Genomic DNA, 15,324 nt, shown 5'->3' with positions numbered 1-15,324 from the left:
TGAAGGGGCTTTGCAGTTATCCCCAGTCACTCGTGCACTATACAGTGGTGCTGTTTTCCTAAGCTTGAATATCGTCTATGTATTAGGGGGAGGTGAGAGGTACATGCCCTGGTTTCTGTGTATTAGGGGGAGGTGAGGGGTACATGCCCTGGTGTCTGTGTATTAGAGGGAGGTGAGAGGTACGTGCCTTGGTGTCTGTGTATTAGAGGGAGGTGAGAGGTACATGCCCTGGTTTCTGTGTATTAGAGGGAGGTGAGGGGTACGTGCCCTGGTGTCTGTGTAATAGGAGGAGATGAGAGGTACATACCCTGGTGTCTGTGTATTAGAGGGAGGTGAGAGGTACATGCCCTCGTGTCTGTGTATTAGAGGGAGGTGAGAGGTACGTGCCATTGTGTCTGTGTACTAGGGGGAGGTGAGAAGTACGTGCTCTGGTGTCTGTGTATTAGAGGGAGGTGAGAGGTACGTGCCATGGTGTCTGTGTATTAGGGGGAGGTGAGAGGTATGTGCCCTGGTGTCTGTGTATTAGGGGGAGGTGAGAAGTACGTGCCCTGGTGTCTGTGTATTAGGCGGAGGTGAGAGGTACGTGCCCTGGTGTCTGTGTATTAGGGGAGGTGAGAGGTACGTGCCCTGGTGTCTGTCTATTAGGGGGAGGTGAGAAGTACGTGCCCTGGTGTCTGGGTATAAGGGGGAGGTGATAGGTACGTGCCCTGGTGTCTGTGTATTAGGGGGAGATGAGAAGTACGTGCCCTGGTGTCTGTGTATTAGGGGGAGATGAGAGGTACGTGCCCTGGTGTCTGTGTATTAGGGGGAGGTGAGAAGTACGTGCCTTGGTGTCTGTGTATTAGGGGGAGATGAGAAGTACGTGCCCTGGTGTCTGTGTATTAGGGGGAGATGAGAGGTACGTGCCCTGGTGTCTGTGTATTAGGGGGAGGAGAGAGGTACGTGCCCTGGTGTCTGTGTATTAGAGGAGGTGAGAGGTATGTGCCATTGTGTCTGTGTACTAGGGGGAGGTGAGAGGTACGTGCCCTGGTGTCTGTGTATTAGAGGAGGTGAGAGGTATGTGCCATTGTGTCTGTGTACTAGGGGGAGGTGAGACGTACATGCCCTGGTGTCTGTGTATTAAGTAGAGGTGAGAGGTACGTGCCTTGGTGTCGTTGTATTAGAGGGAGGTGAGAGGTAAGTGCCCTGGTGTCTGTGTATAAGGGGGAAGTGAGAGGTACGTGCCCTGGTTTCTGTGTATTAGGAGGAGGTGAGAGGTACGTGCCCTGGTGTCTGTGTATTAGAGGAAGGTGAGAGGTACGTGCCCTGGTGTCTGTGTATAAGGGGTAGGTGAGAGGAAAGTGCCCTGGTGTCTGTGTATTAGGGGGAGGTGACAGGTAAGTTACCAGGTGTCTGTGTATTAGGGGGAGGTGAGAGGTATGTGTCCTGGTGTCGGTGTATAAGGGGGGAGTGAGAGGTACGTGTCCTGGTGTATGTGTATTAGGGGGAGGTGAGAGGTACGTGCCCTGGTGTCTGTGTATTAGGAGGAGATGAGAGGTACAAGCCCTGGTGTCTGTGTATTAGGGGGAGGTGAGAGGTACGTGCCCTGGTGTCTGTGTATTAGGGAGAGGTGAGAGGTACGTGCCCTGGTGTCTGTGTATTAGGGGGAGGTGAGAGGTATGTGTCCTGGTGTCTGTGTATAAGGGGGAAGTGAAAGGTATGTGTCCTGGTGTCTGTGTATTAGGGGGAGGTGAGAGGTGCGTGCCCTGGTGTCTGTGTATAAGGGTGAGGTGAGAGGTACGTGCCCTGGTGTCTGTGTATTAGGGGGAGGTGAGAGGTACGTGCCCTGGTGTCTGTGTATTAGGAGAGGTGAGAGGTACGTGCCCTGGTGTCTGTGTATTAGGGGGAGGTGAGAGGTACGTGCCCTGGTGTCTGTGTATTAGGAGAGGTGAGAGGTTACGTGCCCTGGTGTCTGTGTATTAGGGGGAGGTGAGAGGTACGTGCCCTAGTGTCTGTATATTAGGGGGGAGGTGAGAGGTATGTGCCCTGGTGTCTGTGTATTAGGGGGGAGGTGAGAGGTATGTGCCCTGGTGTCTGTGTATTAGGGGGAGGTGAGAGGTACGTGCCCTGGTGTCTGTGTATTAGGGGGGAGGTGAGAGGTACGTGCCCTGGTGTCTGTGTATTAGGAGGAGCTGAGAGGTACCTTCCCTGGTGTCTGTGTATTGTGAGAGGTTACGTGCTCTGGTGTCTGTGTATTAGGGTGAGATGAGAGGTACGTGCCCTGGTGTCTGTGTATTAGGGGGAGGTGAGAGGTACCTGCCCTGGTGTCTGTGTATTAGGAGGAGGTGAGAGGTACGTGCCCTGGTGTCTGTGTATAAGGGGGAGGTGAGAGGTACGTGCCTGGTCTCTGTGTATTAGGAGGAGGTGACAGGTACATGTCCTGGTGTCTGTGTATTAGGGGGAGGTGAGAGATACGTGCCCTGGTGTCTGTGTATTAGGAGGAGGTGAGAGGTACATGCCCTGGTGTCTGTGTATTAGGGGGAGATGAGAGGTACATGCCCTGGTGTCTGTGTATTAGGAGGAGGTGAGAGGTACATGCCCTGGTGTCTGTGTATTAGGAGGAGGAGAGAGGTACATGCCCTGGTGTCTGTGTATTAGGAGGAGGAGAGAAGTACGTGCCCTGGTGTCTGTGTATTAGGAGGAGATGAGAGGTACGTGCCCTGGTGTCTGTGTATTAGGGGGAGATGAGCGGTACGTGCCCTGGTGTCTGTGTATTAGGAGGAGGTGAGAGGTACGTGCCCTGGTGTCTGTGTATTAGGGGGAGATGAGAGGTACGTGCCCTGGTGTGTATTAGACCTGTAACTCTTAACACATTTATATTTTAAGTGCATAGAATTTTACATATGCAAATTACTGTAGCATTGTGGGTAAAGTGACATAACTGAAAATGCTAAAAAAAAAAATTCATTGAGTTCAGTGCAGTAAATCTGTGAGCACAAGGTGGGCTGTATAAATTAAACACAAACTAATAATTCTCACCAGTCACCCTCACTGTAATAAGCAATGTGTTTGCTGCACTAATATTCACCAACAGGATTTAATAGCCTTCTCTTGGGTGTGAACAACTGTTTAATATACTGTTATAGCAACACCAAGTCATCGCTAGAGTCAATGTAACAGTTAAATGATACAATAATTGCATAGCTTTTATTACTGCATCACATACAATTGCAAGTAAGTGATAGATACATTGTTATTAATCTTCAAATACAATAAATGTTTTATATATACACACACAATATATATCATCAATTAAAGGGACAGTCTATTCCAGAATTTTAATTGATTTAAAAGATAGGTAATCTCTTTATTACCCATTTCCTAGTTTTGTATAACCAACACTGTTACAGAAATATACTCTCTGTGATTACCTTCTATCTAAGCCTCTGCAGACTGCCCCCTGATCACATGATTATTTACTATCTATTGACTTGCATATTAGGCATTTAGTGCTAACTCTTAAATAACTCCATAGGCGTGAGCCCAATGTAATCTATATGGCACACATGAACTTACACCCTCTAGCTGAGAAAAACTGTCAAAAGCATTCAGATAAGAGGCAGCCTTCAATGGCTTAGCAATTAGGATATAAGCATACCTAGGTTTAGCTTTCAACTAAGAATACCAAAAGAACAAAGCAAATTTGATGATAAAAGTAAATTGGAACGTTGTTTAACCCCTTAATGACCACAGCACTTTTCCATTTTCTGTCCGTTTGGGACCAAGGTTATTTTTACATTTTTGTGGTGTTTGCGTTTAGCTGTAATTTTCCTCTTACTCGTTTACTGTACCCACACATATTATATACCGTTTTTCTCGCCATTAAATGGACTTTCAAAATATACCATTATTTTCATCATATCTTATAATTTACTATAAAAAATATTATAAAATATGAGGAAAAAATGGAAAAAAACACACTTTTTCTAACTTTGACCCCCAAAATCTGTTACACATCTACAACCACCAAAAAACACCCATGCTAAATAGTTTCTAAATTTTGTCCTGAGTTTAGAAATACCCAATGTTTACATGTTCTTTACTTTTTTTGCAAGTTATAGGGCTATAAGTACAAGTAGCACTTTGCCATTTCCAAACCACTTTTTTTCAAAATTAGCGCTAGTTACATTGGGACACTAATATCTTTCAGGAATCTCTGAATATCCATTGACATGTATATATTTTTTTTTTAGAAGACATCCCAAAGTATTGATCTAGGCCCATTTTGGTATATTTCATGGCACCATTTCACCGCCGAATGCGATCAAATAAAAAAATTATTTTACTTTTTCACAAATTTTTTCACAAACTTTAGGTTTCTCACTGAAATTATTTACGAACAACTCATGACATTATGGAATAAATGGTTGTAAATGCTTCTCTGGGATCCCCTTTGTTCATAAATAGCAGACATATATGGCTTTGGCTTTGCTTTTTGGTAATTAGAAGGCTGCTAAATGCCACTGCGCACCAACCGTGTATTATGCCCAGCAGTGAATGGGTTAATTAGGGAGCATGTAGGGAGCTTCTAGGGTTAATTTTAGCTCTAGTGTAGTGTAGTAGACAACCCCAAGTATTGATCTAGGCCCATTTTGGTATATTTCATGCCACCATTTCACCGCCAAAAGCAATCAAATAAAAAAAAATTGTTCACTTTTTCAAACTTTAGGTTTTTCACTAAAATTATTTACAAACAGCTTGTGCAATTATGGCACAAATGGTTTTAAATGCTTCTCTGGGATCCCCTTTGTTCATAAATAGCAGACATATATGGCTTTGGAGTTGCTTTTTGGTAATTATAAGGCCGCTAAATGCTGCTGCGCATCACATGTGTATTATGGCCAGCAGTGAAGGGGTTAATTAGGTAGTTTGTAGGGAGCTTGCAGGGTTAATTTTAGCTTTAGTGTAGAGATCAGACTCCCACCTGACACATCCCACCCCCTGATCCCTCCCAAACAGCACTCTTCCCTCCCCCACCCCACAATTGTCCCCGCCATCTTAAGTACTGGCAGAAAGTCTGCCAGTACTAAAATAAAAGGTATAAAAAAAAAAAAAAAAAAAAAAAAATTTAAGCATATTTACATATGCTGCTATGTAGGGTCCCCCCTTAGCCCCCAACCTCCCTGATCCCCCCAAAATAGCTCCCTAACCCTCCCCCTCTGCCTTATTGGGGCCATCTTGGGTACTGGCAGCTGTCTGCCAGTACCCAGTTTGCAAATAAAAATGTTGTTTTTTTTATGTTTTACTATTTGTTTCTGTAGTGTAGCTTCCCCCCCACAGTCCAATACCCCACCAGCCAAACCGATCACTAAAAAAAACATATTAACCCCTTTGATCCCCACTTCTAATAAAAACATTTTCTGTAGCTTAGTGGTTCCCACCCGCTCCCTCCCCGTGCACGCGCCCGCCCGGCCTCCCCGTGCACGCGCGCGTCCCCCCAGTCGTCCCCGCCCCCGATCCCGCCCCCCTCCGCATCACAAAGGCCATCGATGGCCGCCACCCACCTCCCACACCGGCTCCCACCCACCAACGAAGGTAGCCGTTAATGTCCGGTGCAGAGAGGGCCACAGAGTGGCTCTCTCTGCACCGGATGGCTACAAATGGTTATTGCAGGATGCCTCGATATCGAGGCATCACTGCAATAACCGGAAAGCAGCTGGAAGCGAGCAGGATCGCTTCCAGCTGCTTTCCAAACCGAGGACGTGCAGGGTACGTTCTCAGGCATTAACTGCCTTTTTTTTGAGGACGTACCCTGCACGTCCTCGGTCATTAAGGGGTTAAAATCGCATGCCCTATCTGAATCATGAAAGTTTGATTTTGACTAGACTGTCCCTTTAATTACTGATATATACTGTGCATAAATACATATTTATTGTGTGTACACATATTTTGCAATTCTGCACTTAAAGGGACATTATACACTAGATTTGTCTTTGCATAGATGTTTTTTAGATAATCTATTTATATAGCCTATAAAGCTTTTTTTTTTTAAACGTATACTTTTTAAAAGGTTTTACACTTAATTTTGATATCAGTATCTGAGCATATTCTTCTTTATAGTAGTGTCTATTACATGCAGTTATTTGAAAATTGGTGTATACTGCCCCTTTGCTGATATATACTATGCATATATAAACATTAAGGAGACAGAGAAATGTAACATTTTCCTGTTGAATGTGTTAACAATGATCCAATTACCTTCTGAAGTCTATTAACAGCCTTTAACTCTATTTTGTCATTTGAAATAGCTGCATTTCCTGTTGAAACCTTGTCAATACTTTATAATGTCAATACTTTAGTAATAGCTACAGAAAAAAAACTATGTAAAGGAAAGGTATGAGAAGATAATCAACCTCCCAGCAGGTGGTGGGAATGAAAGAGTGTTCCTGCATCATTTAACTGTAATCTGCTGCTACAGGAGTACACCTGTCCCTTTGATTGTGTGTGCAGACCTTTTGTAATTATGCACTTAATTACTGATATACACTGTGCATATATAAATAATTTATTGTACATGAAGAGCTTTACTAATGCAGCACATAGCTGCTGATATACACTGTGCATATATAAATAATGTATTGCACATAGCTGCTGATAGACACTGTGCATATATAAATAATGTATTGCACATAGCTGCTGATATACACTGTGCATATATAAATAATGTATTGCACATAGCTGCTGATATACACTGTGCATATATAAATAATGTATTGTACATAGCTGCTGATATACACTGTGCATATATAAATAATGTATTGTACATAACTGCTGATATACACTGTGCATATATAAATAATGTATTGCACATAGCTGCTGATATACACTGTGCATATATAAATAATTTATTGTACATGAAGAGCTTTACTAATGCCGCACATAGCTGCTGATATACACTGTGCATATATAAATAATGTATTGCACATAGCTGCTGATATACACTGTGCATATATAAATAATGTATTGTACATAGCTGCTGATATACACTGTGCATATATAAATAATGTATTGTACATAACTGCTGATATACACTGTGCATATATAAATAATGTATTGCACATAGCTGCTGATATACACTGTGCATATATAAATAATGTATTGCACATAGCTGCTGATATACACTGTGCATATATAAATAATGTATTGTACATAGCTGCTGATATACACTGTGCATATATAAATAATGTATTGCACATAGCTGCTGATATACACTGTGCATATATAAATAATGTATTGCACATAGCTGCTGATATACACTGTGCATATATAAATAATTTATTGTACATGAAGAGCTTTACTAATGCCGCACATAGCTGCTGATATACACTGTGCATATATAAATAATGTATTGCACATAGCTGCTGATATACACTGTGCATATATAAATAATGTATTGCACATAACTGCTGATATACACTGTGCATATATAAATAATGTATTGCACATAGCTGCTGATATACACTGTGCATATATAAATAATTTATTGCACATAGCTGCTGATATACACTGTGCATATATAAATAATGTATTGCACATAGCTGCTGATATACACTGTGCATATATAAATAATTTATTGCACATAGCTGCTGATATACACTGTGCATATATAAATAATGTATTGTACATAGCTGCTGATATACACTGTGCATATATAAATAATTTATTGTACAAGAAGAGCTTTACTAATGCCGCACATAGCTGCTGATATACACTGTGCATATATAAATAATTTATTGCACATAGCTGCTGATATACACTGTGCATATATAAATAATGTATTGCACATAGCTGCTGATAGACACTGTGCATATATAAATAATGTATTGCACATAGCTGCTGATATACACTGTGCATATATAAATAATGTATTGTACATAGCTGCTGATATACACTGTGCATATATAAATAATGTATTGCACATAGCTGCTGATATACACTGTGCATATATAAATAATTTATTGCACATAGCTGCTGATATACACTGTGCATATATAAATAATGTATTGCACATAGCTGCTGATATACACTGTGCATATATAAATAATGTATTGCACATAGCTGCTGATATACACTGTGCATATATAAATAATGTATTGCACATAGCTGCTGATATACACTGTGCATATATAAATAATGTATTGCACATAGCTGCTGATATACACTGTGCATATATAAATAATGTATTGCACATAGCTGCTGATATACACTGTGCATATATAAATAATGTATTGCACATAGCTGCTGATATACACTGTGCATATATAAATAATGTATTGCACATAGCTGCTGATATACACTGTGCATATATAAATAATGTATTGCACATAGCTGCTGATATACACTGTGCATATATAAATAATTTATTGCACATAGCTGCTGATATACACTGTGCATATATAAATAATGTATTGCACATAGCTGCTGATATACACTGTGCATATATAAATAATGTATTGTACATAGCTGCTGATATACACTGTGCATATATAAATAATGTATTGTACATAGCTGCTGATATACACTGTGCATATATAAATAATGTATTGCACATAGCTGCTGATATACACTGTGCATATATAAATAATGTATTGCACATAGCTGCTGATATACACTGTGCATATATAAATAATGTATTGCACATAGCTGCTGATATACACTGTGCATATATAAATAATGTATTGTACATAGCTGCTGATATACACTGTGCATATATAAATAATGTATTGCACATAGCTGCTGATATACACTGTGCATATATAAATAATGTATTGCACATAGCTGCTGATATACACTATGCATATATAAATAATGTATTGCACATAGCTGCTGATATACACTGTGCATATATAAATAATGTATTGTACATAGCTGCTGATATACACTGTGCATATATAAATAATTTATTGTACAAGAAGAGCTTTACTAATGCAGCACATAGCTGCTGATATACACTGTGCATATATAAATAATGTATTGCACATAGCTGCTGATATACACTGTGCATATATAAATAATGTATTGCACATAGCTGCTGATATACACTGTGCATATATAAATAATGTATTGTACATAGCTGCTGATATACACTGTGCATATATAAATAATGTATTGTACATAGCTGCTGATATACACTGTGCATATATAAATAATGTATTGCACATAGCTGCTGATATACACTGTGCATATATAAATAATGTATTGTACATAGCTGCTGATATACACTGTGCATATATAAATAATGTATTGCACATAGCTGCTGATATACACTGTGCATATATAAATAATGTATTGCACATAGCTGCTGATATACACTGTGCATATATAAATAATTTATTGCACATAGCTGCTGATATACACTGTGCATATATAAATAATGTATTGCACATAGCTGCTGATATACACTGTGCATATATAAATAATTTATTGCACATAGCTGCTGATATACACTGTGCATATATAAATAATGTATTGCACATAGCTGCTGATATACACTGTGCATATATAAATAATTTATTGCACATAGCTGCTGATATACACTGTGCATATATAAATAATGTATTGCACATAGCTGCTGATATACACTGTGCATATATAAATAATGTATTGCACATAGCTGCTGATATACACTGTGCATATATAAATAATGTATTGCACATAGCTGCTGATATACACTGTGCATATATAAATAATTTATTGCACATAGCTGCTGATATACACTGTGCATATATAAATAATGTATTGTACATAGCTGCTGATATACACTGTGCATATATAAATAATGTATTGTACATAGCTGCTGATATACACTGTGCATATATAAATAATGTATTGTACATAACTGCTGATATACACTGTGCATATATAAATAATGTATTGCACATAGCTGCTGATATACACTGTGCATATATAAATAATGTATTGTACATAGCTGCTGATATACACTGTGCATATATAAATAATGTACATGAAGAGCTTTACTAATGCAGCACATAGCTGCTGATAGACACTGTGCATATATAAATAATTTATTGCACATAGCTGCTGATATACACTGTGCATATATAAATAATTTATTGTACATGAAGAGCTTTACTAATGCCGCACATAGCTGCTGATATACACTGTGCATATATAAATAATGTATTGTACATAGCTGCTGATATACACTGTGCATATATAAATAATTTATTGTACATGAAGAGCTTTACTAATGCCGCACATAGCTGCTGATATACACTGTGCATATATAAATAATGTATTGTACATAGCTGCTGATATACACTGTGCATATATAAATAATGTATTGCACATAGCTGCTGATATACACTGTGCATATATAAATAATGTATTGCACATAGCTGCTGATATACACTGTGCATATATAAATAATGTATTGTACATAGCTGCTGATATACACTGTGCATATATAAATAATGTATTGCACATAGCTGCTGATATACACTGTGCATATATAAATAATTTATTGCACATAGCTGCTGATATACACTGTGCATATATAAATAATGTATTGCACATAGCTGCTGATATACACTGTGCATATATAAATAATGTATTGTACATAACTGCTGATATACACTGTGCATATATAAATAATGTATTGCACATAGCTGCTGATATACACTGTGCATATATAAATAATGTATTGTACATAGCTGCTGATATACACTGTGCATATATAAATAATGTATTGCACATAGCTGCTGATATACACTGTGCATATATAAATAATGTATTGCACATAGCTGCTGATATACACTGTGCATATATAAATAATGTATTGCACATAGCTGCTGATATACACTGTGCATATATAAATAATGTATTGCACATAGCTGCTGATATACACTGTGCATATATAAATAATGTATTGTACATAACTGCTGATATACACTGTGCATATATAAATAATGTATTGTACATAGCTGCTGATATACACTGTGCATATATAAATAATGTATTGCACATAGCTGCTGATATACACTGTGCATATATAAATAATGTATTGCACATAGCTGCTGATATACACTATGCATATATAAATAATGTATTGCACATAGCTGCTGATATACACTGTGCATATATAAATAATGTATTGCACATAGCTGCTGATATACACTGTGCATATATAAATAATGTACATGAAGAGCTTTACTAATGCAGCACATAGCTGCTGATATACACTGTGCATATATAAATAATTTATTGCACATAGCTGCTGATATACACTGTGCATATATAAATAATGTATTGTACATAGCTGCTGATATACACTGTGCATATATAAATAATGTATTGCACATAGCTGCTGATATACACTGTGCATATATAAATAATGTATTGCACATAGCTGCTGATATACACTATGCATATATAAATAATGTATTGCACATAGCTGCTGATATACACTGTGCATATATAAATAATGTATTGCACATAGCTGCTGATATACACTGTGCATATATAAATAATGTATTGCACATAGCTGCTGATATACACTGTGCATATATAAATAATGTATTGCACATAGCTGCTGATATACAATGTGCATATAAAATATATATAAAACATTTACTGAGTAAACAGACTTTACACAATGCAGTACATAAAATAGTAATAAACATAATAGCCAAATACTTTATCTGATTTAACCAAGCTACTTACTGTATATATGAAATGTAGGTACTAAATCCCTAATTATTACAATAGACTAATTTATGAACTCTATCTTTTATACATCTATTTGGTTTCCAAAAATTGCACCTAACTAATGTTCTCACACTAGTGATGCGTTCGTGTTGTTAATGGCGTCAGCAGTGCTGTTCTCACTACACGTTCATTAAACAGCAGCTCAACCCCAAGAGAAGGATGGTTATCACAATCTGTTAGTGAATATTAGTGCAGCAAACACAGTGCTTATTAGATTAAGGGTGACTGGTGAGAATTATTAGTTTGTGTTTAATTTATACACAAATCCCACAGTTTTAAGCATAATGACAGATAAATTCCACTCAACTATATTAAACAAATGTATTTTCAGTAATCTCACATTACCCACAATGCTTTTCACAACAGTAATTTACATATTTAAATGCTCAGGCACATACTATTGATATGCATATTAATACTCCATCTTTTAACATATCATAGAAACCAGTAAGACATGGACGCTAAAACTATACTCAGAGTGGTGTCCACATTTTTTTATTATTCCACAAGTATTGGTTTAAAAAATTATCCCCCTCTAAAAATTTGTGTCTGACTCTGAAGTTTCATATAAATGAACCAGTCCCTCAGGTGAATGTCAGAGGTAAGTGCCCTAGTGTCTGTGTATTAGGGGGAAGTTAGAGGTACGTGCCCTGGTGTCTGTGCATTAGGGGGAGGTGAGAGGTACATGCCCTGGTGTCTGTGTATTAGGGGGAAGTGAGAGGAACGTTCCCTGATGTCTGTGTATAAGAAGGTGAGAGGTAAGTGCCCTGGTGTCTGTGTATTAGAAGGAAGTGAGAGGTACGTGCCCTGGTGTCTGTGTATTAGGGGGAGGTGAGAGGTACGTGCCCTGGTGTCTGTGTATTAGGAGAGGTGAGAGGTTACGTGCCCTGGTGTCTGTGTATTAGGGGGAGGTGAGAGGTACGTGCCCTGGTATCTGTGTATTAGGAGGAGGTGAGAGGTATGTGCCCTGGTGTCTGTGCATTAGGAGGAGGTTAGAGGTACATGCCCTGGTGTCTGTGTATTAGGAGAGGTGAGAGGTACGTGCCCTGGTGTCTGTGTATTAGGGGGAGATGAGAGGTAAGTGCCCTGGTGTCTGTGCATTAGGGGGAGGTTAGAGGTACGTGCCCTGGTGTCTGTGTATTAGGGGGAGGTGAGAGGTAAGTGCCCTGGTGTCTGTGCATTAGGGGGAGGTTAGAGGTACGTGCCCTGGTGTCTGTGTATTAGGGGGAGGTGAGAGGTACGTGCCCTGGTGTCTGTGTATTAGGAGGAGGTGAGAGGTACGTGCCCTGGTGTCTGTGTATTAGGAGGAGGTGAGAGGTATGTGCCCTGGTGTCTGTGTATTAGGGGGAGGTAAGAGGTACGTGCCCTGGTGTCTGTGTATTAGGGGGAGATGAGAGGTACATGCCCTGGTGTCTGTGTATTAGGGGGAGGTGAGAAGTACGTGCCGTGGTGTCTGTGTATTAGGGGGAGGTGAGAAGTATGTGCCGTGGTGTCTGTGTATTGGGGGTGTGTGTGAGAGGTACGTGCCCTGGTGTCTGTGTATAAGGGGGGGTGAGAGGTAAGTGCCCTGGTGTCTGTGTATTGGGGGGGGGGTGAGAGGTAAGTGCCCTGGTGTCTGTGTATTAGGAGGAGGTGAGAGGTACGTGTCGTGATGTCTGTGTATTAGGGGGAGGTGAGAGGTACGTGCCCTGGTGTCTGTGTATTAGGGGAGGTGAGTGGTACGTGCCCTGGTGTCTGTGTATTAGGGGGAGGTGAGAGGTACATGCCCTGGTGTCTGTGTATTAGGGGGAGGTGAGTGGTACGTGCCCTGGTGTCTGTGTATTAGGGGGAGGTGAGAGGTTTGTGTCCTGGTGTCTGTGTATTAGGGGGAGGTGAGAGGTACGTGCCCTGGTGGCTGTGTATTAGGGGGAGGTGAGAGGTACGTGCCCTGGTGTCTGTGTATTAGGAGGAGGTGAGAGGTACGTGCCCTGGGGTCTGTGTATTAGGGGGAGGTGAGAGGTTTGTGTCCTGGTGTCTGTGTATTAGGGGGAGGTGAGAGGTACGTGCCCTGGTGGCGGTGTATTAGAGGGAGGTGAGAGGTACGTGCCCTGGTGTCTGTGTATTAGGGGGAGGCGAGAGGTACGTGCCCTGGTGTCTGTGTATTAGGAGGAGGTGAGAGGTACGTGCCCTGGGGTCTGTGTATTAGGGGGAGGTGAGAAGTACGTGCCCTGGGGTCTGTGTATTAGGGGGAGGTGAGAGGTACGTGCCCTGGTGTCTGTGTATTAGGAGGAGGTGAGAGTACGTGCCCTGGTGTCTGTGTATTAGGGGGAGGTGAGAGGTACATGCCCTGGTGTCTGTGTATTAGGGGGAGGTGAGAGGTACGTGCCCTGTTGTCTGTGTATTAGGGGGAGATGAGAGGTACGTGCCCTGGTGTCTGTGTATTAGGGGGAGGTGAGAGGTACGTGTCCTGGTATCTGTGTATTAGGGAGAGGTGAGAGGTATGTGCCCTGGTGTCTGTGTATTAGGGGGAGGTGAGAGGTACGTGCCCTGGTGTCTGTGTATTAGGGGGAGGTAAGAGGTACGTGCCCTGGTGTCTGTGTATTAGGGGGAGGTGAGAGGTACGTGCCCTGGTGTCTGTGTATTAGGGGGAGGTGAGAGGTACGTGCCCTGGTGTCTGTGTATTAGGGGGAGGTGAGAGGTACGTGCCCTGGTGTCTGTGTATTAGGGGGAGGTGAGAGGTACGTGCCCTGGTGTCTGTGTATTAGGGGGAGGTGAGAGGTATGTGCCCTGGTGTCTGTATATTAGGGGGAGGTGAGAGGTACCTGCCCTGGTGTCTGTGTATTAGGAGGAGGTGAGAGGTATGTGCCCTGGTGTCTGTGTATTAGGAGGAGGTGAGAGGTACGTGCCTTGGTGTCTGTGTATTAGAGGGAGGTGAGAGGTACGTACCCTGGTGTCAGTGTATTAGGGGGAGATGAGAGGTATGTGCCCTGTTGTCTGTGTATTAGGGGGAGGTGAGAGGTACGTGCCCTGGTGTCGGTGTATTAGGAGTAGGTGAGAGGTACGTGCCCTGGTGTCTGTGTATTAGGAGTAGGTGAGAGGTACGTGCCCTGGTGTCTGTGTATTAGGGGGAGGTGAGAGGTACGTGCCCTGGTGTCTGTGTATTAGGGGGAGGTGAGAGGTACGTGCCCTGTTGTCTGTGTATTAGGGGGAGGTGAGAGGTACGTGCCCTGGTGTCTGTGTATTAGGGGGAGGTGAGAGGTACGTGCCCTGGTGTCTGTGTATTAGGGGGAGATGAGAGGTACGTGCCCTGATGTCTGTGTATTAGGGGGAGGTGAGAGGTACGTGCCCTGATGTCTGTGTATTAGGGGGAAGTGAGAGGAACGTTCCCTGGTGTCTGTGTATTAGGGGGAGGTGAGAGGTACCTGCCCTGGTGTCTGTGTATTAGGGGGAGGTGAGAGGTACGTGCCCTGGTGTCTGTGTATTAGGGGGAGGTGAGAGGTACCTGCCCTGGTGTCTGTGTATTAGGGGGAGGTGAGAGGTTCGTGCCCTGGTGTCTGTGTATTAGGGGGAGGTGAGAGG

The 15,324-nt window shown here is 41.3% G+C and overlaps 1 protein-coding gene and 1 non-coding gene across 2 annotated transcripts in view; both read right to left on the bottom strand.

Moving 5' to 3' along the window:
• The window catches only part of EFEMP2 (EGF containing fibulin extracellular matrix protein 2), an 85,020-nt gene that overhangs the window by 52,258 nt on the left and 17,438 nt on the right, over positions 1-15,324 (bottom strand). The gene's annotated exons all lie outside the window — the stretch shown is intronic.
• LOC128637132 (U4atac minor spliceosomal RNA) lies at positions 11,804-11,930 on the bottom strand. The gene has a single exon (XR_008398996.1). It is a non-coding gene; the product is annotated as a U4atac minor spliceosomal RNA (small nuclear RNA).

This window comes from Bombina bombina, chromosome 7 (assembly GCF_027579735.1).
Source record: "Bombina bombina isolate aBomBom1 chromosome 7, aBomBom1.pri, whole genome shotgun sequence".
Classification (NCBI taxonomy): domain Eukaryota; kingdom Metazoa; phylum Chordata; class Amphibia; order Anura; family Bombinatoridae; genus Bombina; species Bombina bombina.
This window is presented reverse-complemented; position numbering and strand designations above follow the sequence as displayed.